This window comes from Martes martes, assembly GCF_963455335.1.
Source record: "Martes martes genome assembly, chromosome: 3".
NCBI classification, from domain to species: Eukaryota; Metazoa; Chordata; class Mammalia; order Carnivora; family Mustelidae; genus Martes; species Martes martes.
Window position 1 is genome coordinate 126,515,891 of NC_137890.1, and position 27,619 is coordinate 126,543,509.

The following is a 27,619-nucleotide window of genomic DNA, read 5'->3' on the forward strand; positions in this document are numbered from 1 at the left end:
GTAAAATAAGTCAAACAAAGAAAGACAAATACCATATAATTTCACTTATATGTGGATTCTAGGGGCACCTGGGTGGCTCAGTGGGTTAAGCCTCTGCCTTTGGCTCAGGTCATGGTCTCGGGGTCCTGGGATGGAGCCCCACATTGGGCTTTATGCTCAGCGGCGAGCCTGCTTCGCCCTTTCTGCCTGCCTCTCTGTCTACTTGTGATCTCTCTCTGTCAAATAAATAAATAAAATCTTTAATAAATATATGTGGATTCTAAAAAACAAAACAAACAAACAAAACAAGCAGATTCATAAATATAGAAAACAAATTGGTGGTTGCCAGCAGGTAGAGAGGTAGGAGGACAGGCAAAATAGGTGAAGGGGATTAAGAGGTACACACTTTTCTAGTTTGAAAACAAGTGAAAGGGATGTAAAGTACAACCTAGGGAATGTAGTTGATAATATTGTAATAACTTCATATGGTGACAGATGATAACTATACTTATCATAATCATTTTGTAATGTGTATGTCAAATCACTATGTTATACACCTGAAGCTAATATAATATTCTATCTAACTATATTTCAATTAAATATAAAATAAAGTGGCACCTTCGTGGCTCAGGCAGTTAAGAGTCTGCCTTCAGCTCAGGTCATGATCTCAGGGTCTTGGGATCAAGCCCTGTGTGGGGCTCAGTGCTCAGCACAGTCTGTTTGTCCCTCTCCTTCCCCTTCTAAACCTCCCCTCACTTGAACTCACTCTCTCTCTCTCTCTTTCTCAAATAAATAAATAAATAAAATCATCAAAAAATAAAAATAAATAAGATAAAAAATAATTTGTAAATTTGCTGTCCCATACTAAGATTTGAATTTCATCAGATTCAACACTTTTTAAAGTTTTTTTAAGAATAAGTTATGGTACAAATAATCAAAATATTCAGCTTTTAAGAGCTGAGTCCTTTCAGGTCTGGAAACCAGTAAATCCATTAGATACGTACAGACCACCCGCTGGGTGCAAGACTTTCTCCTCCCCATGCACACCCTAATTCTCAGTACCATCCCCTGGCCTATCATGGAGCTTTTGTTCCACATAGCATTCCATTTCCTCCCTGCATTAATTCAGAAGTGAGAACCCAAAACATTCAAGGTAATATAGAGCCTTTGACCAGATCTAACTGAACCTCAAAAATTTTCTTCTTTTGATATTTGGCACCAAGGATGCTAGTCAATTCAAGCCATTCACACCAGCAGAAGCTCAGAGGTAGAATAAACAGAGGTCAAGTCAAGAGACAGTATACATAATGTTGGAGCAAGGGTGTCAGTGTCAAAATAATCTGGGTTCACAAGCTGAATGATCTTCAGCAGGTCTGCTTAGCTCTCCAAGTCACAGTTCCCTCATCTGTAACAGGGGGTGGGGTCGGGGGGAGACAGCTATTTCACAAAGTTGCTGTGAGACTTAAATGAAATTCTATATGTTCAAGGACCTAATCTGGTCACGGCATTCATTTATTAAGCGGCCATGAGTACTAAGGACGTGTCGGGTGCTGGCAACACTGTGGTGAACCAGGCAGACAGCTCCCTCCATGTGCCTCTCCCCCCAAATTGGGGCTACTGTCTCCAGGGGAAGACAAGCATTAAACAAGTACCTACAAACACCAATAATTGCTATATGAGGAAAAGTTCTAAGTCACCACAGCCTAGTTTAGAGTTCCCAAAACAGTAGCTTATGAAATGGTAAGCAAATATATGTATTTAATTATATTCTGCTCTTGGTAAACTTGTCTTTATTTCGTCAATCTCAACGTCCTTCACTCTCTCTCTCTCTCTCTCCCTTCTCCTTATTTCCCAGTATCATGACAACATTTCTAGCCTACCTTCATATTCAAACAGTATTCAATGGACCATTTTTTCTTATCAACTCATTTATATCAAGTATACATGACTGAAAAGGTTTAGCATAGTACCTCAGCCTGCTACTAACTTCAGTATTGTTTTAAGCTATAATTTGGCATTATCCGAGAGGAAGAGTATATCTGTGATAGAATTTTAGGTTTTCTTTTTTTTTTTTTATTAAAAAGTTTTTAAAACTTTTTCAGCTTCGGACGCCTGGGTGGCTCAGTGGGTTAAAGCTTCTGCCTTCAGTTCAGGTCATGATCCCAGAGTCGGGGGATCGAGCGCCGCCCCCCCCCCCCGGCCCCGCCTCTCTGCCTACTTGTGATCTCTGTCAAATAAATAAATAAAATCTTTAAAAAAACAAACCTTTTTCAGTTTCAAATTATCTAAAATTTATAATTAAGTTGCAAAAACAGTAAAAAATGTTTCCAGATACTCTTCACTCATCTTCCCCAAATGTTACCATTTTATATAATGGCAGCCCACTTACTGAAACTAGAAAACTACCATTAATAAAATATTATCCAGGTTTTGACTTTATTGAGAGAAGTGTTGGGGTCTGAGGAGAGAGAGCCAGAGGCACTCTGTAGGACTGATCACTGACCTCATGGGTGATTCAAAACAGTGGACAATTCAGCTTTCCATTTATTTTGGGCTTCCAATGTGGAAATGATGGGAGGGGGCATGTATATTACCTTTCTAATTTTCTTTCATATATATATTAATGCTAAAGCTTATGTGGATTTTTGAAAGACATAAACTCGAGATTTCTTTTCCCAGCAACCTAGTAGGTCCAGGGAACTCTGCTGAACTTTGGGGAATCAAAGATCGGATCCTGTTCCGCTTGTGTGACACTACGCCCCACATCTTTAGAGGGATTATCACATTTAATCTTTACAACAATCCTAGAAGATAAGACCTGCTGTTATGTCTATCTGACTGAAGCAAAAATAAGGCTCAGAGACCCACCCAGCAAGGAGACCAGGCAGCTCCTCACCTTAACTTCCACACCACACTCTGATAAGTGCTACTGAAATGTTCTCAAGTCTGGAATAATATGTTGCTATATGAAATCACTTGTCCTTCCTTTATATAAAACATAACATGGACATACTACCATAGAAATGGCTTAAGAAGAAGAGCAACTTTATAATAAACCTTAAAAAGATGGGTACGTTTAGGAACAAGTTTGTCAATAGGAAGGCTTTACACCACTCTTAACCTTTTCCCAGAAGTGCTGTTGTCCCTGTACCTCAGGATACAAATGTGCACATGGGAACGGTATAGGCAGAGACGGCTTCAAATCATGGGTGAACAATCTCCTCAGCCTAGAACATCAATACTCTAGCGCCCACATTCCCACCCTTTCTGCTTTCATTCAAAGGGACAGACCGCCTTGGAATTTCAGCACATGATTAAGTAGTTATTGCACTGATCATACCTTGCTGTTGTTTTCAAACGCACTCGTTCTCCTATCTGTATCGTCCTGGTGAGTGTTAACTTTTCTTTAGGTCCTGGGGCTTTCAGAGCTGGTCCGAGCCTGGTAATAAGAGTTAGCTTTGGCAATGGAGTAAAACCTTCCCTTTCTCCAAATGTTTGCTGTGATCCTGCGGTATCTGAGGACGTGGGAGGCTGACAGATCCACCCCCACTAGAGGCAAAAACTACTCGAAGAACCCCGCCCGTTTTGTGGGGAGGAATGGCATCTCCCCGCGGGAAGGGCGGCCCTGTTGTCCCCACACAGTGGACGGGGGAGACAGACGCACATGCACGTGGGCTTCTGGGGGTTCCACTCCATCTTGAAGCTCATTCTAAAAATGAATTTGAACTTTCAGGTGTCTCAAAGCTGGACCCCCTCTTTTGAGAACAGAGGCGAGAGCGATGGGGAAAGGCTTTCCCTCGGGTGAGGGGAGGAGGCGCCCCAGCGGCGGGAAGCGGCCGAGGACGCCGCGTTTGGGGAAGGGCCCTCGGGGGTACACACCGTGCAGATCTCGCTCGTCTGCGGACGCTCGTCCCGGACCCCACGGCCGCGTGCCTTCACCGCGCAGGGAAGGGCACGGAGGAACCCACGAGCCCCGGCCTCCCCGCTCTGCACTCTCGCCACGCGGCTCTGGGGGACCCGAGGCGGCGGGGCGCAGAGCCTCGCAGGCGGGCAGGCGCGGCGGGCGCGGCGCCCGGAGGAGAGGGCGAAGGGCCGGCGGCGGCCTCGCGGCGCGTCCACATGTGGCGGGGCCGCAGGGGCGGGGTGGGGGGGGGGGGACGGGGAGCCGAGGGGGAGGGTTTACATCTCCGCGAAGTTCCCGGATGGTCGCAGCCTCCCGGCGCTGAGCGCTTTTCCTGCCCGGCAGGCTCAGCCCTACAGACCCGGGAGAAGTTTCCCAGAAAAAAATGCCCGGCGCGCCGCGGGGTCCTGGAGCCGCCCGGAGCCGCTGCGCGGTAAGGGACGCGCCGCCGCCACCGCCTCGGACCGACCGGGGACCGGGGGGCTCAGGGCGGCGCCCGGGGAGACCCCCGCGGCCGCCGGGGACGCCGGGGAGGGGCAGGGCTGGACGGCGGGGTGGGGAGCGCCGCGCGGCAGCGGGCGGGGGCGCCCGGGGACGTCGGGGCTGCGTCGGCGGCGGGCGGTGGGCGCGGGCGCGCGGCCGCGGGAGGGGCGGAGTGGGGAGGAAGGGGCCGTGGACTGCTGGGCTCCGGGCGCGGGCGCCTCCCGCCTGGGCTCCGGGACCCCGCGCCTCCCGCCTGGGCTCCGGGACCCCGGGGCCGCCCGCGGGACCCGCTGCCGCCGTAGTTCCCCAGGCAGGGACTGAGTGGGTATGCGCTGGAGCCGCATCTACGGCCCCCGGCTCGGGGTACTTTTGGGCATCCCCGGGCCAGTTCATGCCCAGGAGCCGCCTCGCCTTCTTCGCTGGAGGAATCGAACCCATCCCGCAACTAGGCTCCCGCCTGCAGACTGCGGCTGCTCTATGGTCGGTGTGGACCCGCGCGTTAGATGTGGTCATGGACCTTGGAGGCACTTCCAACCCCTGTCAGCGCTCCCCCCCAACCCCGGGGCCTTTCCCGAACTTTCCGGGCAGCCTCACTTCAGCCTCATTCCCACTACCTTTTTCTACTAACACATTTTTCTTTCCAAAAAAGAACTGTTGAAGAAAGTTGCAAGCGTAAAAGAAACCAGTTGACCCAGTCGAGGCGACCCAAGTCTTCAACGGGTTAGTTAGTTAGACTTAGAACTCTTGGAGAGTAACAAAGGGTGTGTCTGTGTCTGCTAGTCTTCTGGTCCTGTGTTATCCCAGAGGAATATTCCCTCCTGGGCCCGGACTCCTGGCCTTATCTCAGTTCTCCGGGAACCCTCTCAAGTTGTTAGCAGTGACTGGGTGGACTTAGTCCCTTTTTCTGAAAGTTACGTGTCACTACTGTCCCCTGGATAGTTCCTGGACCCCACCCCCAGTCGCTGGCCCTGTATGGCCCCAGACTCCAGGCAGTGCAGCCGCGGAGCCCCGGGACAGAGTCCCACCCTGGGTGGGTTTTCTTTTGCCAGTTTCCCCAGGCAATTTCAAAACAGTACTGTAGCTTCACTTTGAGTCATTGGCACATTTTTCCTCCTCGAAAATGCCTTTTCTTGTAACAGATAAAATAACTATAGGGACTACTGCCTTCCAGTGTTTCTATCTTTACCTGCCTGTCATCCCCATAAGGCTGTTTCTCAGGAACCAACCACTCCCCCGCCATCCTGCCCCTCCATATGTAGGAGCCCATTACCTGTTATGGAAGTGTGCAGACAAGACTCTGCAGATGTTGTTAAGCATTTTAGTCCCATCATTGTCTTGAGACCTACCCAACCCTGCCATCACTTTGGCTCCCTGGGAAGCACCTGAACTCTTCTGGGTTTGTGGGGCACGTGGGTGGCAGACTCTTGGTATCGGCTCAGGTCCTGATCTCACCATCCTGAGGTCCTGAGTTCAAGCCCTTTGTGGGGCTCCACACTGGGCATGGAGCCCAATTTATTTATTTTATTTTATTATTTATTTATTTTTTTAAAAAGATTTTATTTATTTGACAGAGATCACAAGTAGGCAGAGAGGCAGGCAGAGAGAAGGAAGCAGGCTCCCTGCTGAGCAGAGAGCCCGATGCCAGACTCGATCCCAGGACCCTGGGATCATGACCTGAGCTGAAGGAAGAGGCTTTAACCCACTGAGCCACCCAGGTGCCCCATGGAGCCCATTTAAAAAACAAAATAATTGTTTTTTAATAATTGGATTTGTGTGATGTAGAGCAAAGGGATTTGTAAGCAAGGTAAGATCAAATTCTGGGACATTTACAATGAGATTACTTCGAACTAGAGAGATTCATGCCTTCCTCCATTTGTTTGTTCACTTCTTTTAAGACAATTAAGTTTCTAGTGGGCATTCAACCACTTTCTTGTGTCATTAGGCATATCATAGAACTTGAGACTCATTTAGCTCATCCAAGAAATGGGGTTGACAACATTTGCTTTTTGTGCATCACATGGTATGAGGATCAGGTGGGGTGATGGAGTTCAAAACAGCAAAAAGCACAGAACAGGGCATCAGAGGGCTACCCAGACACCATGCAATGTGTAGCATCTGGAGAAAAGACTGATAAAGAGCTGAAGGCCTGAGGGGGACGGTGGTGAATGAAGAGAAGTTGGTCTGCTCGTATCTTTCAGATTGACTGTCTCAGGGGCGCTGGCCAGGGCTGAGCTTCCTTTTGTGGGAAGAGTTCATTCCTGAGTCTGGGTCACTATCTGATATTTCAGGGTGTTCCTACTATGGTTGTAATTTTAGAAAATAGATGGTTTCCGCAGAGTACACCAGGAGAACAAAACTAAAGAAAAGCACCTTTTATTTGTTGCTATAATGCATTTGTTTTTAAGTATCTCGTATTCAGGATTCTATCTCCCAAAGCCATGGTCTTCCTGAAACCTGTGCTTCAACGAGGTCCACCAAATTCCATTATGATTTCCATACAGAGGTCTCTGCCAGTGTGGCCCAGCAGTCCACAATTAGGCCAAGTGTTGGAAGGTTGGTAGGCGTGGCCTTGAGAATAGCCAGGACCCACATCTGTGCAGCAGGTCTCCATTGGACTCCCGCCAGATACTCTTTTGGGATGGAGGGTGCCTGCTAGGGGTCGCTGCCGTGCCCTGTGCTGTGGCAGAGTGGGAGGCATTGCTGAGAAAGAGATGGGAGTTTGCCCGCTGAAAGCTTACCTCCTGGTAGAGGTGGGACAGGTTTCAAACAGTGGAATGCAAGGCAGAATGTGGCAAAGAAGCTAAAAAAAGATAGAGATCAAATGCAAGGAATTTAGAGGAGAGTCAAATTACTTCCAGCTGGAGGGAGTCAGTCCTTCACTCATTTGTCCATTTAACAAATATTTATGAGGTGTGTACTAAGGGCCAGTCATAGGAGGAGAAATAGGCCCGTTCCCACTGCATTCTTCCTTCACCGCCCCAGTGAGGAACAGTTCCTGATCCGGCTCCCTGTCCCAAATGAATACTTCCTACCTCAGCCTCATTGTATCACCTAGCCCCATATTTGGGTGGTTCCTCACCCTGTAAGGATTACTGTCAGGTCAGAAGAATTCTGACTCTTGAATACTTTGGAATAGTTAAAAACTCTGGTCACACCAAAGCCCCCATATACCTTCAGTTAGTTGAGTAATGCTGTTCTGTTTCTGTTTCACACTTTGACTAATATTGAGGTATACTGGTCCTTAGTCACGGGCGTGACTAGAAGCTTGTAAAGCCTTGATTCAGCAAATCTGTGTGAGGCCCAGAAATCTGTTTTTTGAGACCCCCCCCCCCCCGGTAATACTGATGAGCTACCAGGTGCAGAGTCCCCTAAAGGTGAAAGCATGGGTCAGGGAGTTGGGCAGAGCTTGCTTCCCATCCCATTTCTGTCTTTTGCAAGTTCTTTAACCTCTGTTTCTTGGCCTTTAAAATGAGAGTAACTACCTCTTCCTACAGGCTTGTTGTGAGAGTCTGATGACGTCATGGGTGTGGATGACTGAGCGGATTACCCAGGACAGTGCTGCTGCTTGGTATTTGTGGGCCATTGCTATTACTCTTAATCAGTGTTAGTATGTGCCAAATACTGCTGGTTTTCGTCTTTTCAAATGGACACGCAAGAAGAGCCTAAATTTAGGAACAGCCTTTAATAGAAATTAGCATAGGATGATCCCTCAGTGGTCTCTCCTTGAGTGTTTCACCCCAGTCACTGCGTGTATCCTCTTAACAGCAGGAGGAGGAGGACTCTCACAGAGAAGCATCTCAGTATTTGGGGGCGACCAGCCTGTGATCTGCTTACACAATCAGGTCTACTCTGCGGAGGGTATCAGGACACATAAAGGGTGGAAAAGCAAAGATAAGACATACTATACCTTCTGCCGTGGCCCCTTGGCACCAGTAAGTGGCACGTTGTGACAGTCATGGGGGCTGTCACCAATGTGGGGGTGGCCAGTGGATGAGACTGCCTGCCCAGACCGTGCTGCTTTGGTCACAGGCAGAGCACCTAAGCCCATTCGGTGGGGGTGCCCCTGCTTTTGTGTTTTCCTGCAGTGCAGGATCAGGAAACTGGGAAGCATGCTCGGCATTACAGTCTTCAGATCAGTGGTATACTTGCTGAGAAGTCAAAAGTAGGATTTGCTAATACTCAGTAAAAGAGGAACTTAGCTAAAATAGACAGGAGACACAATTACCTACGATCTTCATTAGTGTAGAAACTTCAGGAAACATAGTTCATATTGTAAAAACATGTTGCTGTGGTGCTATAGAACATTTTAGCATTACTTACTGTAGATATATTTTTTCTCTCCTAGTAAGGCATCTTCCTAGTATATTACAGTTTCTTCTTTTTAATTTTCTTTTACCTCTTAGTTTTATTAAGGGAATCAAATTCTTCAAAGCTTTCTATGATCTGGCTTTAAAAAAATCTCTCCTTCCTTTCTTCCTCTCTACCTTCTTTCCATTCTCCCTCCCTTTTCCACTTGCTTTCTTTAATGTTACCGCTTACTATGTGTCATTTAATTGAATCATTTAGTAGCTACACAACCCTGTAGCTTCTGCTTAGGTAGGTTCTGCTTAGATATGTGGAACCAGAGGCTGAGAGAGGTTGGGTAACTTGCCCAAGGTCACACAGCTAGTGACATATGTGTATTCAGACCTGTGTCATTCTGATTCCAAACTGCACTTTTGACCCTTAACTTCAACTTCACTGATTAGATACTATGTTGCATGTGCTGGGTTCCTGCTTCACTATCCTGTTCCATTCCCAGCTGTATGCTTTTGCATTGCCATTTCTTCTCCACACTGCCCCTTTTCTTCACCTAATGTTGAATCCCTCAACGTGGCCACAATTACTTGCTAAGAAAAAAAATAATCGACTTTGCGAATGGTTAATAAAAGGTGACTATCCTAAAATAATGAAGAGACCCAATCCCCTACAAATTTCCCTAGTTTAGTAGCTTCAGTAAACATGGCTCACATTGTGAAAACATGTTTCCTAACAAGAGCCATGAGCTGATTCCTGCCTCCTCTAGTAAATTCCTGTAGCCGTTTGTTTGGGTCTCATCTGTGGCCTGGAATCCACTCTATCCTGCATTGCAGTCACACGTGTGACTAGATTGTAAACTCTTTTCAGGGCAATAACTCTTAAAAAAACCATTTTATATTCTCTTAGAAATAGCAGGTTCTTATTATAGTAGGTTTTCAGTTGATGTTTGTTGAATGGTGGTTTATTTCTGCTACTCTGGTTGTAAGATTTGAGATGAGTAGGTTTTTCATAAAGGTAAAGTAGATCTTGATGTTTTACTGAAGATTATCTGGTTTCTGAAGATGATAAGAAACAAATTTCATCTTAAGAGTAGTCTTTCACCATAATTGGTATGTATCCTATGATATTACTTTTTATTCATATGCATAATTAGCTTTAAATGATGTTTACTTTTATGTCTTCTAAATTGAACAGTAAATAATCCAATAATAAAGGAATGGAATTTTGAAATCTTATGGGGAAGGTGGGAATTACCAAAAAACCCAAGAAGTGGCATTTGCTGGTCTAATACCTGTATCTGTGTTTCTTCCACATCAATGAAGGTTGGGATTTTCTCACCCACGGGTTTTCTATCTTTGTCTTTGTACTAAGAGGTGATACACAACCTGATAAAGAAGTTTAAGCAAAATTGCAGGATACCAACCTCCCTGTAAACTACCACGGATTTCTTTGTATATGGGGAATAAATAGGTCTCTCAGAAAAGAGGTGTCTGCAAGAGAAAGGAAATGGTGAATAAAATGGAAAATTTAGAGCCATCTAGTTTCCTGGGCCAGTGGAATCCATTACAACTTAAAAGTTTATTTATTTTCTATTTTCTTACATAGGCAATACATACTCCATTTAATAGAGATCTCTATAAGCTTACATTATTTAAATATATATATTTTTTTCTTTCATGAGCAATACTTGATTACTTTAAGTATGTGTAATATGTACACCTTACCTCCTTATAACAGCTAAACACAGTTGGTTACGTTTCTCCTATTCATCTTCTACTTCCCACCCTCTACTTACATATTTAAGACTGTGTTACGTGGATATTGTTTGCATTTTCCTTGTTTTAACTTTTTGGTATTTCTTGGACATACTATATTCTTTCTTTTAATATTTTATTTTTACATAATCTCTACACCCAATGTGGAGCTCGAACTCACAACCCTGAGATCAAGAATCGCACACTCTTCAGCCAAGCACCCCACTACTACTACATTCTTAACAGCTGCATAGCATTCTGCTGTAGCGACATATATGTAACATGACTGGTGCATTATTGGTTATCCACAGTTACCCATTAGAGTTTGTACTGCCAGTTCAATGACCATCAGCTCACCTGTTAGCTCTTGCTAATGATGCCCAAACAATTAATCCATTGAGTCAAGTCAAAACAACCAGTCATTCACTGACAGAATAAATATAGTCATTTAGTTGGCATACACAGACCAAATGGGCATTTGGTTGAATTTCTTGATTTTCAACCACTCGTATATCCCCAGCCCATTTCTGAAACCGTCCATGCATTTTTCTGTAGACAAATGCAGGTGATTATGTCTGTTGACTGAAGCATTTAGGCCTGAGAAGGACCAAGAGAGAAATCTGGCCACATCTTAGAGTGATGCAATGTTGAAATGTTGAACGTGTTACCAAGTAATATTTCAGGAAATCCTCCCATCCCCCAGCAGAATAGATTTTGAAAGTAGAGAACCTTCAGACCTTGGAGAAGATCTTAAGAAAACATGTACCCTAGCTATTTTTTCTCTGAAAATGTAAACAGTGAGATCAGTGTCTTAACCACAGTAGTCTTGTGTTATGGGGATGGATATTTAGATAATGGAGACAGTCAGATCAGCCTGAGATAGAAGAGGGTAAAATGGGCCCCTGTCATAAGCAGCACATGTACGTGCTGAGGGAGGGACTTTCGGGAAGGACCCTGGTGATGCATTTGAGAGAGAAAGGGGTGGGGAGGGAGAATGAGAGAGGACGAAGCCTTATGCTTTCCCAGATCCCAGAAGGCAGGCTGAGGGACATTAAGAGAAGATTTCAGATGGTACTGAAATTTCTTTTTGGAGAGCCTTGAAAAAGGCAAAGTAGTTGAAGGCTTCTTAAAACCTTTTTAAAAAGTAGTATAGCAATTTACTTTAAGCAGTGCCTATTCTTATGTACCAGAGCCAGAATTTATAATGCATGGGTTAAGAAATAACCCAAAGCATTGGTTTAAAAAATCAGGTTTTGTGAGTAAAACTTCACACTGTTCTTTTCCCTAGAGTTTTAGCACTGTTTAAAAAAAAAAAACAAAACCCTCACATTGTATTTGAGATAGATTCAGAAATTAGATTATTGTTAAAATTAAGGCAAATCTTGAATGACATTTTATAGGATATTAGAGCTAGATCCTCATTAATTAAACATCTTTCCCCCTTAATTTTCTCTTTTTGATGAGGAACTGGGAGAAGTAAAGGGAAAACATTCTCAGTTGGTTAAAGGACCATATGATGGTCATTATGGTATTACTTTAACCACAAAATTCTTTTCTGTATGGAAGTTCTGTATGTATCATCTCTACTTTGCTGTGGTGAAACAATATGTCTCCTAGAGTTAAGAAGAACTACCGGACCAAATGTTCAGTCTTTTTAATTCAGTCTTTGCTTCTTTGTTTTTGTCAAAAATGTGACTCTATCACTTTTTAATAATTAAATTGTAGTTTTCACTTTGTTCAGATTACAAGAGTATTATGTGGTTGCTATAAAGAAGACAAAAAAGGTAGAGGTATATAAAGAAAAAGTTAATTTTTCTCTTACTGCTCTCAAATTCCAACTCCTCAAGGTCATCAATATTCTCAGTTCAGGTTGGCCCTTCCTCAACTTTCGTTTTGCTTATGTAACTATATACAAATACAAATGCTCATTTTTTTCTATTAAAAAGAGAAGCATACACATTAGGCCATAAGATTTTTTTGAAATGCAGTTGACATATAACATTGTGTAAGAATAAGGATACAATGTGCTGATTTGATACAGTTGTGTCTTGTAATATGATTACCACCATAGGTGTAACACCTCCACCATGTTACACTATCATTTCTGTTTTATGGTGAGAACATTTAAGATTTCAAGTATATAGTTTCAGGTATTATAATTCCACTATTGTTAACTATAATCATAAAGCTATACATTAGAAGCCTAGAACTTACTCACCTGATTGTAAGTTTGACCATCCTCTCCCCATTTCCGCCCCCCCAGCTCCTGGTAACAAGCACTCTACTCTCTGTTACTACAAGTTTGGCTTTTTTAGTTTCCACATATAAGCAAGATCACAATGACATTTGTCTTTCTTAGTCTGACCTATTTCATTTAGCTTAATACTCTCAAGGTCCATCCTTGTTGTCACAAATGGTAGGACGTCCTTTTTCTTGGCTGAATAATAAATCCTCCATTGTGTGTATACACCACATTGTTATCCATTCACCTGCCAATGGACACGTAGCTTGTTTCTATAGCTTGGCAATTGTGCATAATGCTGCCGTGAACATGGGGGTGCAGTTATCTTGTTGAGATTCATAGATCTTTTTAATATAACAAAATATCATAGACATTCTCTCCAAATTAAAAAACCCATTTAAAAAAATTTAAAAATTAAAAAAATTAAAACTAATAAACTCATTTATATCATGGCCGCTTAATATTCCATAATTTAACCATTCAGGTTGTTTCAAGTTTTGTGCTACAGCAAGTTTTTCTCTAAACATCCATGTGCATTAATTTGAACATGCTAACATACAGAAGCTTTTATTTTTGTCTGTCAGAGTCCCCAAAGTGGTATTACTTTCCAAAAGTTGTAGTAAGTCACAGTTTCACTAACACTAGCTGGAAATATGTTTCCCCATATCCTTGCCAGCATAATTTATGTTAGAAGTATAAACTTTCTAATCTCTTTTTCCCGTTTTGTTTCAAATGATTTCATTAGGGAGCACTTGTCACTATCTTTTCTTTAAAAAAAAACAAAAACCCACATTCATTTGAATTATTCATGTCTGGTCTTTTCCTTCATTTTCCGAAGTGCATAAGATTTGTCTTCTAGAGCTAGAGGAGAAAAACTTGAGCCTAGGCTCACTGAACTTAATCGTTCTGTATTGAAATGAAATGAAACACTTGATTTCTCTTTATAATAAAGTAAATACAGACTTCTCAGTACCAATTTTCTCTTTCTAAATGTATATTATTTAAGAAATTGTCTCAGGAAATATAAATGTTTTACTAAAAATAGAAATTTCTAGAATACAGAGATGCGAAATGTTAAAGGCACTTTAAGCTTGCAAAGCTAACTGGGTTTCCCTCTCGAGTCCAGCAGTCTGAAGACAAAGGTTCTTTGAGAGTGTTAGTTATAAGTTCTACTGGATTACAGCAAGAGGAAAAAGTGAATCACAGCAGATAGGAATTTAAACCTGGAGCGTTGCTGAAAGCCCCTTCCCTGTTGCTCCTGCTTGTTTTTCTGGGAGGTGGGACTAGATTCCACTTCTGTTCTTATAGTTGCTGAGTTCATTATAAAATTATTTGTATATAACTCCAGCAGTACATTGGTTAATCAGAAACATCTGTGCAACTGGCTTAGTTTATATGAACAGAATAACTAAATCAATCAGCAGAATTTCTTGTATTCGGGTAGGTCGGGCCAACATTGTGTAGTCCAGAATAATAACAGTGCTTTGAGCTAACCTGACACAGATGGCAAAAAGATTGTGTCTGGGCAGCAGAAGTTGGAACTGAAAAGGAAGAAATCCTGTGAGTCCTTGATAGCTGCCTTAATTAAGTTTTACTCTGTTTTATAATGTTACTGTTTTAAAGGCTCAGATGCTTCAGAAAGGGATGTCCTGTGTAAAAAGAAGAGCCCATCAGAGTCATACCCTCCAAGGACCAGAGTCTCCTGAATGAAGCTGAGTTGTCCAGATCAGAGTCCCCTGAAAGATAAGTTTGTAAGTTCTGCCAGACTTCCATAGCTGCAACACGCCAAGGGCCTCACACTGGGAAAATGCCACGGACCAGAGAGGCGAGCGACATGTCTGACTGGAGGGAGCTAAACTGGGCAGAGGACATGAGTTCCCAAGAGAGACTGAGGCTGGTGTCCTGATCTGATGTAGCCAGGGTAGGTTCCTCAGGGTGGTGTGTCCTGGTGCAGAGCCCCGAAGGTCCAAGGGAGTGGAGTGGGTTCATAGAATGCAGCCCTGTTCGTCTGGCTCTCAAGCTCAGTCTTACTGGAGACTTCAGGAGGTCTGATAAGAGCAGGGAATCTCTAGACCCTGAGTTTCCATGTGTGTGCCCCAGCCCTGAGCGACCCTGAACTCTCCACCACTTAAAAGGACGAGCCATTCTCAAGGCCAGAAATCTACTGGCCCCAACTAGCCAGAATCCTAGGGTGGGATTGATTGGGTTCCTAGTTCATGGTTGGCCTTCTGTAGAGCTAACCTTGGTAGGCAGATGCATTAGGTTTTAGCCAGTGACTGGTGAAGAGTGAGAGAGAATAGTGCCCCAGGGGAGGTTGGCAGCTTTTTATCTTGTTATATACCATAGCCTTAGCACTGGGATTTGCAAATATTCCCAAGTTCTTGGAGCCCCCCTCTGCTGACACCTGAGGTCACATGGCCCTCTGCCCAGCCTTCCCTTTCACACTGCCCCTGTGTTTAGATGCCCATCAATCTTCAGAGACAGTGTGACTTCTTGAAAGTTAAGTCACTTTCAGGGTAAGTCCAGATACCATTCAGCTCATTTATTTAATGCCTTTTGCATTGAGTCCTCTGCTAAAAGTAGAGTGGGAAAGTGGAGAGAGCCCAAGTTGGGAGCTCCACACCTGAATTCCAGTTCCGGCTTGGCTGCCAGTAGTCATGTGACCTTGACAATAATAAAACACTGTGTGAAAGGAGAGTGGAGAAATCTGTAGGAATGGGGAGCTTGCAGCTAGGAGGACATCTGCGATGCTTGTGACGGGACACACGGTGTCTCCAAATTGGGCACTGTCTAAACACTGCCGTTGTTAACACTTCAACCTATCAGAGATCTGATGACGCTGAAATTTCACCTTGCCTGTTTTTGACTAAGTATTTGAGAAGTAAATGAGAGAAATATATGTCTATCACATCTCTCCTTTAGCTAAAATAGGATGTGTGTTATGTATAGTATAGAAAATCAAATTCTCTTTCAGCAAAGTCATTGAGAGCTTTCTCCTTGAGTCTCATTGTGTACTTGCTGAAGAAAAAGCATTCGCTATTCCCCTGAGGTTTTCTTTGTAGTGTTATTTGTGGAGATGGGGTTTGAGCTGGAGGCTGTCCAGGTATGCCTAGCAGATCTTGTTTTATTTATAGTCACTGAAAATCACACTACCTCACTAGATGCATGTACACATCCATTATACTGACCCTTAGTCTCTATTAGCACACACATGGCCATAACCCTGAAACCACCTGTCCTTGCCATCTGCTACGCAGGAGTGCATGCGCGCGCACGCACACACACATACACACACACACGTGCACATACATCATTTGCTCACTCTTTTTAAGGTGCCCTTCAGATATAACCAGGAAACACCAATTCCAAACTCACAGGGAAAGTCCATTGCTGGAGTTTATTGTGCATCAGCCCTCACGGCTTTTTAGAAGGCAGAGGCCATTGCCTACCAAAGGGCTTTTTGTGCAGTCTCACACAAAACACCATACGCGTGTGACTGTAAGTATGTGCTTTGGAGGGTGTTCCCTGTGATGGCGGTGATTCCTGGGAATGGATAAAAATACCCACATGGGGCTTCACCTCCTGAGTTCTGCCATGATCATTGGTTGGCGGCTGTGACCGCTGCTGGTTGAGTCTCTTGTTTGTATTTCTTACTCATGGTCTGAGGAACAACATGTTGCTCTTTTGGCTCAGAGGTAGACCATCTTGGATGTCTTCCAAGAAACTGTGTGCCGCTTTTGCTTCTTGAGATTGGAGCTAACATTACAGGACCTCCAGTTATGCGTGGAGAGATCCTGGGCCAACAGGCTGGTCAATGGTGTCCCTGTGGACTTTCTGCTTCACAGAGAGGTTACACAAACTTGTCTACCTGGGAAGTGGAACCTTAGGGCTGGTGCCCAAGGGAGCCCAACCACCATTAGATAAGGTCGTGACAAGGAGAAAATGCTTTCAAGTTCCAACCCAGATGCCCAAGAGAGGATGAAGCTCTGGTAGAAAGTTGCCCTGAGCGCTCTTCAGCACCACGGAGCGGGAGAGGAAAAAGGAGGAGGTTTCTGGTGGTGGAGGGAGTGCGGAGGTCAGCAATGACAGCAGGGAGAAGCCCCAGCAGGGGGACAGGGAGGCAGGCAGTGAAGGGAGGGAGAGTCTTAACATCCCCTGCTCCCAGGAAGGCCCTGTGCTCATGAGGTTGCTCAGGCGGGGAAGGGGGAGGGGTGCTGGAAGTGCAGGGAAGCTTGTCGAGCTGCCCTTAGAAAGAACGCATCAAGAGACAGAAATAAGAGGATGCCACTCTTTTCATGCTTACAGAACTCAAGAATGAATTATTCCTCCAGATTTCCAGTAGTCATTTTTGGACAAGCAATAATCCTAGTAGCATCTAAGGTAGATATTGCTTCCTGGGTACCAGGTAATGTTCTAAATGCTCTAAATTAACTCCCTAAACCCATAGAATGACCCTATGAGGCAGGAACTATTATCTTCCTTTTGCAGACGAGGACTTTGAGGTTAATACTTGTCCAAGTTCACATGGTTAACGGCCGTGTGGTTTCAGAGCCCGCTCTGAACCATGATGCCCCCACCTCCCCGCCGCCTCCTCAGTGAGGGGCATAAAATTGGAAAGGACCTAAGTGTCCCCAGCTTTTTTCATGCAGATGACTAGCCACTAGTCCAGTGTTCTGGGGAAATAACTTGGGCTTTCTGTTCCTCTGTTTTCCCTCGTGCATCTGGGTTAGGGTCGCGAACCCACTGGGAAAGAACAGCCTCAGACAGTGTAGACCAGCCCGCTCTTTGGTGGTGGTTTGGGTCCAGCATGAGCTTCGCTCTGAATCATCCACTTGAACACCTGACACCCATCACAGACATGCGTTCTAAGTGATCCTCTAAGATTTTAGTATGTCTGATGAGGAGGAAAATCTTCCTAGAGGGTCACAAGTGCTGCCTGAGACTGGTCTCATTGACTAGTGTCACATGATGGTCTCAAGAGTAAATGAATAACACAAGTTATATTTAGCTGGTGGGTAAGGAGTTTAATACTCAACTCTAAAACACAGAACCTCTTGTAGACTCTTGTCAGAGCTGAGAAGCAGAGTGAAAAGGACGATTATTTTGCCCATCATCCCATTTCACAGGTGAAGAAACAGAACCCCGGGGAAGTTAAGTGACTTTCCCAAGGCCAATGCTAGTTGGCAGCAGAGGTGACACAAGAACCCAGGCCTGCCAAGTTCCAGTCCTGCTCTTTTCCCTGCCCAAGATTGCTTAACATAGTCCATAAATGATTTTCTTATTAAACTGCAGGTGAAGCATAGAGTGTGGTCTGTTTATGGGCCAAGACTGAGGCCAACCTGGCCTTGAAAGATGTGAGGAGCACAGCTGGAAACCTCCTTCAGGTACAGACCCATGTGAGGTACAGGCAAGGCAAAGTTTAGACACGGCTGGTCCTGTGGAGTTGGTGGAGCCAAGCCTCTGCCTTCCAGACAGTCCTGGCCAGGAGAGCAGTGATCTGTCCCCAGCAACCTGGCAGGCTGCCGGTGTCTGGGGTCAGAACCACGGGGGCCCAACAGGCGTTTTTGCTGGCAAGGACAGCTGCAGGTCACCTTCATACCTGCAGAACGGTGGCCTGGGAATTTCCGTAGGCGAGTGTGGAGAGGAAGCCAGCTCTGTGTCAGGAGGAGACGGAAGTCTAAGACCAAGAGGACATTCTGGGCTCTATTGCCTCAAAAATGGGCCCAGAGGGGGCTCTAAAATAACTTTCGGGGCTGATTTCAGCCCTGGCCTGGTGCAGTCCCACCACAGCAAGAGCATTTGAAGGTAATTAAAACTAAAGATGGAAAGAAGCTTGAGGAGCATCCACTACAACCCCTGCAGGGACCTTGACCAGTAGTTCCCGAAAGCACCCTCTTGGTGGACCGCCAAGGAGCAAGGGGCGATTAATCCCTTCCCTCTGTTCAAGCAGTGCAGTTCTGTCAGCCCCCTTGAGGATTCCTCTGGCAACTTCTCTGGCCATCTTTTCAAGCCCAGGAAAAGACAAAATAAAAAAAAGCTGCCCAGGGAACAGAAGGTAAAATAAAGCCAAGTTCATTCCTAAGCTAGATCTGATCTGGAAGGTTTTTAGGGGGGTACACCGCTCACCGACCCCACAGGGCCTTTCCAGCCTCAAATCTACAGGTCAGAGGGCATCAGGATCTCTTTTCTTATCTGGTATGGCTTAGCTAGAATTAAGCAAGCAACCAGAGGCAGAGCTAGGATTCAGAGTTAGACATTTCACTCCCATGTCTGTGGTCTCCCTACCTTGTGCTTGATTAGAGTGACAGTTTGGGTGACATGTCCTGCTTTTGTGCTGTGTCAGAGTCAGCCAGCCTCCTGCAATGCCAGACCCCACGGGCTGCTCCTATCCTGGTGCGGCTCCTTCCCCTCAAGCCTAGATGTTGCAGAAAGTAGTTTCCAGCTCTCCCTCTGAGTGGTCAAGGAGTATGGAGAGGGCTGCTGTGGGCAAGGGCCACACCGGCTGCAGAACAGGCCACTTTCTCCTGAGCTTACTAGCCCGGCTCCAGTGTAAACTGATATACTCTCAGGAGACCAGTAAGGGTCTGCTTGCTTGGAGGAACTAGGGGGCAGAGTGTACTGTCACTAGTCCCGTTGCTGAGTCAGCCGAGGGAGTTCCTTCTTTTGTCCCCCACAACCTCCACAAGGTATATCAGAAGGGCCCAAAGCAGAGGAACTACAAATACACTTGGTTCAAATGTAGAAGCCACAGGCAAGGAGCCTTGGCCTGTAGAGACTCTGGGGGCTGGGAAGACAGAGCATGGTGGACCCTTCTTCCCAGACTCAAAATATTTTTAAGAGATAAAATTGAAGAGGCAACAAGTGGTGTTGAGGTTAAAAAACAGCCCAGAGAAGCATGCTCAGAGGGTAGCCCTGTCCCTCTGCTTCAATCACAGATGTGAAGGGGTCATGGCACCTGGGCAGTATTTGGAAAGAATCTGTGAGTGGTGAGTACAGCATGTGAAGAAGCACTTTCTAAACCAGTGTTTTGGTTTTGAAGCCTTTCTTGACCATGAGTCACAGTAAGAAATATATTTTTTTATTGGAATCTAGGATGGATGGATGGATAGATAGATAATAGAAACAAAAGTTTTAGGAAACAACTCCCATTCTTACCAAATGCCGTACATTACATATTTTCTAAGAAGCTGGTTCAGCCCACTAAATTGACTTGACAGAGAATAGGTAATAACTTGCAGTTTGAAAAAGACTGATGTGAACAGAAAGATGTCAGCCGTGTAGTCTCAGTGTAGCCCTGGCAGATTCTGCAGAAGGAGCTCCCATACCCAGGCTGCATGGTCAGGAAGAGGTTCTCCTCACTCTTCTAATCACGAGGAGCTGGTGGAGCGGTGATGGCCGTGGACAATCAAGGAAGGGAGGGGAGGCCGTGGCTGAGGGAGGGAGTGGGAGGCTGAGGTACAGCCTGTTCATGAGGAAACACTTGCGTGTCCATGATATGTCCTGGCCCGGAGAAGGCGGAACCTGCTCACGGTGCAGGGGTTCTCACAGTTGAGTGAACGTGTGAGGATTTCCATCCACTACGGTTGGTAGTGAAGTGGCACACAGGGAGGCTGAGCCCCCTTCATTCTGCATTCCCTACATGAGGGAACCATGGTACAGGACTGGGTTCAGCATGACACCCCCAGTTCTGTGTCTCATTTGTATTAAGTAGTTGAGAAATGTTTATTGGAAGACCATGTTATCTAGTTAGTACTTGCAACTAGACCAGTAAGAATCCTAATCACACATGGTGGTACTAAGAAAGCATTATTTGAAAGGCCCTTTAGCACCCTTGATTCATAATGTCCCATAAATGGGACAGGAAAGAGAAGAAAGGCCCAGAAAAGCTTGGGTTCCATAGTGGAACTGCTAAACCCCATCGGAGTTTTAGGTCCTCCACACAGCAAGCCTTTAAGCAGTTGAGGTTTGTCTGGTTTGACTTTGAGGCAGGCCTTGGGACAAGGTGCTCTGGCCCTTCGCCTAGAAAGGGGAAGTCCAGGTGGTGTGAGGCAAGTGGACTCTGGCTGATCACGGAACATTTGGAGGGAACATTTGGAGTTTCCACGGCCATGAATCTGCCCCTGCACGTAGTTTACCCCCTTGGTTCAGCCAGTTCAAGACGATGTGACTTAGGCCTACATCACCCAAGTTTCTATAGACAGGAAGGGGCTTGGGGACCAGCCTGTGTTCTTGGTTCTGGACCCACCCCGTACTGATGGAGCGCTGAGCTGACAAGTGGTCTGGGGCCGTGGAAGTGCTGGTGTGGGCCCTGTGCCAGGAGCCCCCCGAGCTGGCTTTCCTGTAAGTGTCCAGCCCCACGTGGTGGCCTTCAGTACCCGAGTCTGCGGTCTGGATCCCAACTGGCCCCCCTGCTGCCACATGAAATCCGCTACAGGCCCTTCTTTCAAGTGGTGCCAGAAGAGGGGGAGTCGGCAAGGCAGCGGGAATTTGAAGAGAAGACAGGCAAAGACATTATGTGATTTGATAAAGATTCCGATAGATTGGCTTCCCTCCTAAAAGTGGACAAATAGAACAAATATAACCTCAAGATGATTGCTGTCAATTTTATTTATTTATCTTTAAAGATTTCATTTATTTATTTGTGAGAGAGAGAGCAGGGGGAGGAGCAGAGGGAGAGGGCCAAGCAGACTCCACGCTGAGCCGGGAGCCCGACACAGGGCTCGATCCCATGACTCTGAGAGCGTGACCTGAGCTGAAATCAAGAGTCAGACACTCAACCCAGTGAGCCACCCAGGCACCCAGATTGCTGTCAATTTTAGACATGGGTTCAAGTTTCACATGGCCCAACTCCAGAGAAAATAGCTAGGAATGAGTGGGAACTGAGGATAATTTGCACTCTTCAGAAGATCCCCTGGGATTCTGCCATGAAGAGCAGGTAGCTCTTTGACTCCGGGGCATGGATGTGGCCGTTGGGACCTTGAGTGTGTGAGGGGCTTCACAGGATAGTGGGCCCACCTAGCAGACTCTGGGCTCTCAACACATCGCTCTTTACACTTCTTTAAGATAAAGAACACTCATGGATAAGGCCAAGTCTAAATGCAAAGGAGCATTCAGAATAAAAGGCAGGCAGGGAGCCCCAGGCTCTGGTTTCAGTTCCATCATTGTCTCTGTGACCTTGGGCCTTGGTTTCCTCTTCCATAATTTGGGGGAGGTTGGAGATGCTCCCTCTGACCTCCTTCAGCTCAAACACCCTGAGACTCTCTTCAGCCTGAGAAACATTTTCTGGCAGGAAAGAGAGGCTGCCCAAAGCTTCCTTCTCAGGCAGCCAGTGAGTACATTCTTTCCTGTGCCCACATATGGAAGCAATTTCTAGATTCTCCAAGGCACTTGTGCTGCTGAGCTCAACCGAAGCAGAGGAGCTCGGTGGTGGAAAGTGGAAAAAAGAAAAAATCTGCCCCTGTTTTCATACCACCCTGTGCTTCCCTATCTGCAACGGTCTGTGCAGTCTGCTTTCCCTTGCTATCTCCAGGCTGTGCCAGGGGGCTTGGGGGAATGTCACCGATAAAATCCTGATAGAAACCAAACAAGTGCTGAGCTCACAGCTCCTCCCCGGAGGCCAAAGGCCCCTGAGCTCATGTCTTTCTCCCCGGGAAGCTTTGCAGCTGGGGAGAAGCATGAATTCCTGAATTTTGTTCCTACATTTATGGTAATCTTTCTCTCTGGTCTCTTAAAATGAGGACTATTAATGGCTGCCTTCAAGGTCCTTTGTAAAGTTGAATTGGGTAACATTAGCCAAGTGCTTTGAAGGGGAAAATGTTTTATTAGTTCCTTCTCTGCCTAAGCGAACCCTTTACTAACTAATGTTCCTCTTCTGAACTCCTGGGGGTTTGGGGAGCAGTTGGGTAGTAACTCTTGTGAACTGGAGGCACTGGGGCATTTGACTCCTGAATTCAGGTCAGGAAAGTGACTTTTCCTAGAGCATGACCTTACTCACAAAGCCTCATCTGTGGTCCTTGTTTCCACCCTCTGGCTTTTCACTCCTGACCTTAATTCTTGGGGGAAGGAGATTACTGAAAAGGACATGTTTATAGAGAAATGCTTTTTGTTCCCCTTTCAGCCTGTCCCTAACTTCTCTACCGCCTAACCCCCAACTAACATGAACATTAAAAAATTAATTTGTAAAGCAGAGATTCTCTTGCTAGAAATGAGGTCTGACTGATTAGGGGATCTATGAATGTAAACACCTTGTTAAAACCGTTGTGTCAGCGTTCTTGTAAAGATCCGCGGTATCCCTTCCACACACTTGCCAGAAACATCTCTCCAAATCAAGACAGTAGTGGCTGAGGAATGCCTAAAGACCCTTAGCAGGGACCCCGTTTTCTTTTTGTTTCGTTGCTGGGTCTCCGGGGCAGAGGCTTCTGATGAAAGCAGCCCTCTCATTCCCTTAGAGAGCGTGTTTAGGACTGGTTTGCCTCACGGGGGTTGTCGGCAGGGAGGGCTAGACATCAGACAGGACACAAAGATAGAAACACTTATCCGAACCTCGCATATCTGCTCGCCCTATTTCAGGACACTCAGATTAGCTCTGCTTGGCTATATGAATATGGTTGTAATTCCATACAGAGAGTCCCCCCGTGGATTTCCTGCCTGGTTGAAAGTGGCTCGACTCTGTTGAACCATACTTGAGAATGTTTCGGCTCCATCTCTGTAGAACCGTGTGCTTGATTTTCCTCAGTGCTGGTCAAAGAATGTTTAACCGACCTGCCTCCTGTTGGCTAGATGCTCACAGTCTGAAGCACCAGTCCGGGAGACGGGTTCCTGAGGGCAGGCCTGTTCCTGCCACGGGTATGAACACGATCAGCTCGGGGCCACGTTGGGTGCTCTGCACCAGCCAGGGCGAAACAGTACCCCAGCTCTACTGAGAAGATGAAGACCATTTGTGTCAACCCTCCAGCCCCACCCAGATGCCAGGCTCCCCCTGACCAGGAGGGTAGAACCCACCCTTCCAGGGCAGTTGCCTCCAAACCTCAGTCCTCTGCAACCTGTCCAATGTGAAAACCTCCCCTCTGGGAACATCCATGACCTGCCAAATTCCAGTTCATAATAATAGCAGGAGCAAATGTTTATGGAGCATTTACTATGTACTTGGCTGTCATTCTATTATTCTTATTTTAACAACGAAGCAATGAAAGCACAAAAGGTTGGACATACAGAGCGAGCCAGGATTTGAGCTGAAGCAATCTGACTCTGGAGACCATTTAGAGTATATGTCTTCTTTTTTAAAAAATTTTTAAAGATTATTTATTTATTTGAGAGAGAAAGGGAGAGAGAGCAGAGTGAGTGAGAACACAAGTGTGTGTGTGGAGGGGGGATAGAGAGGGAGGGAGAGGCAGGCTCTCTGATGCAGGGCTCCATCCCAGGACCCCAGGATCACGACCTGAGCCAAAGGCAGACGCTTAACTGACTGAGCCACCCAGGCGCCCCAGATCATACTTCTTTATACTGAAGAAAAATTACTCCCTTGTGGCTTCCACACAGTGGTTCATGTTCTAATCCCTGGAGCCACAGAATGGCCTAATTTTATTAACATAGGACAGACAGACCAACCTGTAATATTTGAAGACTGTTATCACATCTCTCTTGGTTCTAAAGCACCACATCAGGCTCTCAGGGAGCAGTTCTAGCCTGGGTCTCCCTCTTCCTCCCAGAAAAACACAAAGACTGCTTTATAGTTTTCCATCTAAATCCAGACACTTGTGAGAGGCAAGGGAGCACTATTAACAATGGTGCTGGGACAACAGGCATCTATGGGGACTGTCCTGGGCAGACCAGGATGTGGTTCGCCCTACCCCCGGGCCACGGCAGAGATGCCACGACTTGGAATGCCTTCTGAGGCCTGTCCGAGTGGATTATGGGAAGGTCAAGCTAACTGTACACAGAAATATCATCGATGAGAGACTAGGTTTTAGAAGTTTGCCATTAGTCAGACTTCCTGCAGTGGAAAAGTGCTGGGTGTCAGGTTGAGTCCCATAACTGCGAATGTGACCTCTCCTCCCAAGTTCTCAGTTTTCACGGCTGTAAATTGAAGGTGGTTGTCTGGAAGCCCCTTCCAGCTCCTAGCCTCTAATCTCTATGTCAGCCTTCCTGATCCAAGCAATGGTCTCCATCCTCACTTTAAAACCACGAGTGTGGATGACCAGGTTTTTCATCCCTTCTCTGTCAGTTTTGCTGCTCTTCTACCAGCATTATTTGCCAAACCCTAGAGATAGAATTTTTTAGAGTGCCAGGAAGATCCCCTTATCTAGCCTACTATTGGGGTGTCAGTGAAATCGTGCCATGTAGTAGGAATCTTCTTTGAGTAATGCTTTTCTTCTGAGACAGCCCTGGATCCTGTCAGTGCAAACACAGGAAACAGAAAATGGCCTCCATTAAAATTACAAGTTGACTTAGTGAGAAATTTCTTTTTTTTTAATTAATTTACCTTTTATGTTTCCTAAAACCTGTGTCTGTGAAATAATTTCAAAGTATTTTCACATAATTTATCTCGTTAAATCCTCAAAACGGCCCTGTAAGATGGGTATTACCTTTGTCTTCCGACACTGAAAGAGGCTCCAGGAGACGAACAGCCTGGGTTGAGGACCCTCAGCTAGTTAGCTGTGGGACTGCAGCTCCGACTTGTGTCTGTGGGATCCTTATCCAAGTGTCTTTGTGCTGTACCAATAGTTTTCAGTTCGTTTGTGCTTTTTAAGCATAGGACTCTTTTTTTTTTTCCCCCAAACAGAGCCAGAGCTTTTCTAGGTGATGTGGAACATGCCACCCCACGTGGTGCTCTGTGAGGGGCCCTGCAAACCTCTCCCAGAACGTGGTCTGAACCACCGTGTACCCTTCCAAGGGGCTTCGCACTGCTTTGCCCATTTCAGGGATTCAGGATGCTCATAGGATTCGGCACAGTTTCCTTCTGCATGAGCATGTTGCTTTAATAAACTTCATTGTCATTGTCAGTCCCTAGGTCAGACTATCACGGGTCTTGTGTCAGTTGCAGAGACATGGTCCTTGCTAGCTGTGTTGTCTTCCTCCTTCTCTGTTCTGTCCTCTAACCTCTGAGACTCAGGACCCTCTCTACCCTGTCTTCTCATCTTGCCCTGCTGTATCCCACCTGGACCAGTCCCATCTGGATCACTAACAGAATCCCTTGTCCTTTCTGGATGTTCCTTGGCTGTCTTTGCCCTTCACCATTCACCCTAGTACCCAATGAACACTTAAATACTTATTAAAATCATGTGAACAGTCTTGACCTAGTGACTGATGAGCCCCCATCTTTTCTACAAAGCACAGTGCCCCTTCATTTCCTTGTGTCTGAGATGATTGGCTTCACCAAGATAATCTCCCAGGTTCCTTCTTTTGCAAAATCCTATTGCTTTTATGCCAGACTTTTCTCTTCCCTAGAAGGCAAAAAGGGGTTGCTCGGCTCATTTTCACCACCTGTGTATCCTGTCCTCTAAGCCACAATCAAAGCACAGTCCAGTGCCTCCTCCAGAAGTTACCCCATGGCGGAGGAAAAGTTAGAGAACAAGATTTTCCATTCTCTGGGGGTGCTGGGTCCCAGCAAGCCGTGGGGTGACATCTCTTCGAAGAACTCTCTTATCTAGGGAAGAAAAAAAAAAAAAAGAATGGGAAGTATTTCCCATTTTTTAGTTCTTGATTTTGTTCTGTCTCAGCAGTGTTTGAAAGGGGTTCATGGTCAGTCTCACCAGCTGACAGGACATTGACGTTTATGCTGCGAGTTCTTTTTCTCTCGCTTGGTGTCCAGAGTTTGGCAAACACGAGGAACTGATCCTTCTCTTTCTTAACATAAAACGTTCACACTGCCAGATTTCCTAAATCCCCTTCTTTAATCTCTATCATGTAAGAATTATTAATTAGAGATAGTTTTAGAATATGTGATACATTCCCAAAAAATACGTTGACAGTTTTACCTACCAGAGATCACTCAGAAAATTCCAAGTAGTAGTGCAGTATAAACTGTTAGAAAATATTCCTAGCATTCTGTTTTTTTTTTTTAATTTTTACAAGAGACATGCTTTGCTTAGGCCATAGTTCTTATATAATAATCCTTTTTTTTTCTGAAAGAGCAGCAGTTATTAGAAGTTGCAATCCAAAATTCCACCGAGCCATTATACATTTAGCAGTCTTTTTCCTCATTTCTGCAAATGTACGGGTTTTGGTTTTGTTTTGTTTTGTTTTTTAATAATCTAGCCATATCCTGGATTATGTAACAGTGTGCGTCAGCTGTCTCCATGGGGCATCAATATTTGGTGTGTGTGTGTGTAATTGATTAGATGCCTAGGCTAAAAGCATGAGTGAGTAGCTGTTTATTTCTACTAATTCTATTAGCCTACTAGTCAAAAATTGGCCATTCTGTTCTTTGGGTGACTTTTCACACTGAACTTTGATGCCTATTCCAGTGAAGCCAGGAGCCCCCAAAACATTCCAGTCCCCCCTAAACACAGCATCCCGCCTGTGCTCGCCCACAGCTGTGAATCTGCACTACCAGTGAGTAAGAGGAAGTGGAACGGCAGGGTGGGTTGGCCACGGGCTAGTTTCCACTCATGTGGTAATTTCACATTGCTTCCTTGGTTGGACTCCTTAATGTCAATGTCAGACCAGGAATCCTTTAAAAAAAAAAAAAAAAAGTAGGAAAGTCTTGTCATTGGAAAATATCTTAAAACCAAAGAAAATGGCAGAGGAAAATTGTGATGTGCTCTAAATGGAGCTGGTGGTATGAGTTCCTCTATGTCCTTTAAATGCTATTGCTATTTTCTTGGGTCTGCCTGTTAGAAACTTCGAACTTGCCTCCGCATGAAATGTATTTGTGAAATAAATCCTTATTCCCTTTTACTTATATATTTAATTTATTATAGTTACATGCTGTTATGTAATAAACCACCCCCAAACATAGTG

General features: G+C 45.4%; 1 protein-coding gene across 1 annotated transcript in view; it reads left to right on the forward strand.

The window, feature by feature from the left end:
• Positions 1 to 4,173: 4,173 nt before the first annotated feature.
• Positions 4,174 to 27,619, forward strand: part of WIPF1 (WAS/WASL interacting protein family member 1) — a 116,814-nt gene continuing 93,368 nt past the window's right edge. Inside the window, exon 1 of the mRNA XM_080797957.1 lies at positions 4,174 to 4,313. The gene's annotated coding sequence lies outside the window, so the exon portion shown is untranslated. The remainder of the gene's footprint in view (positions 4,314 to 27,619) is intronic.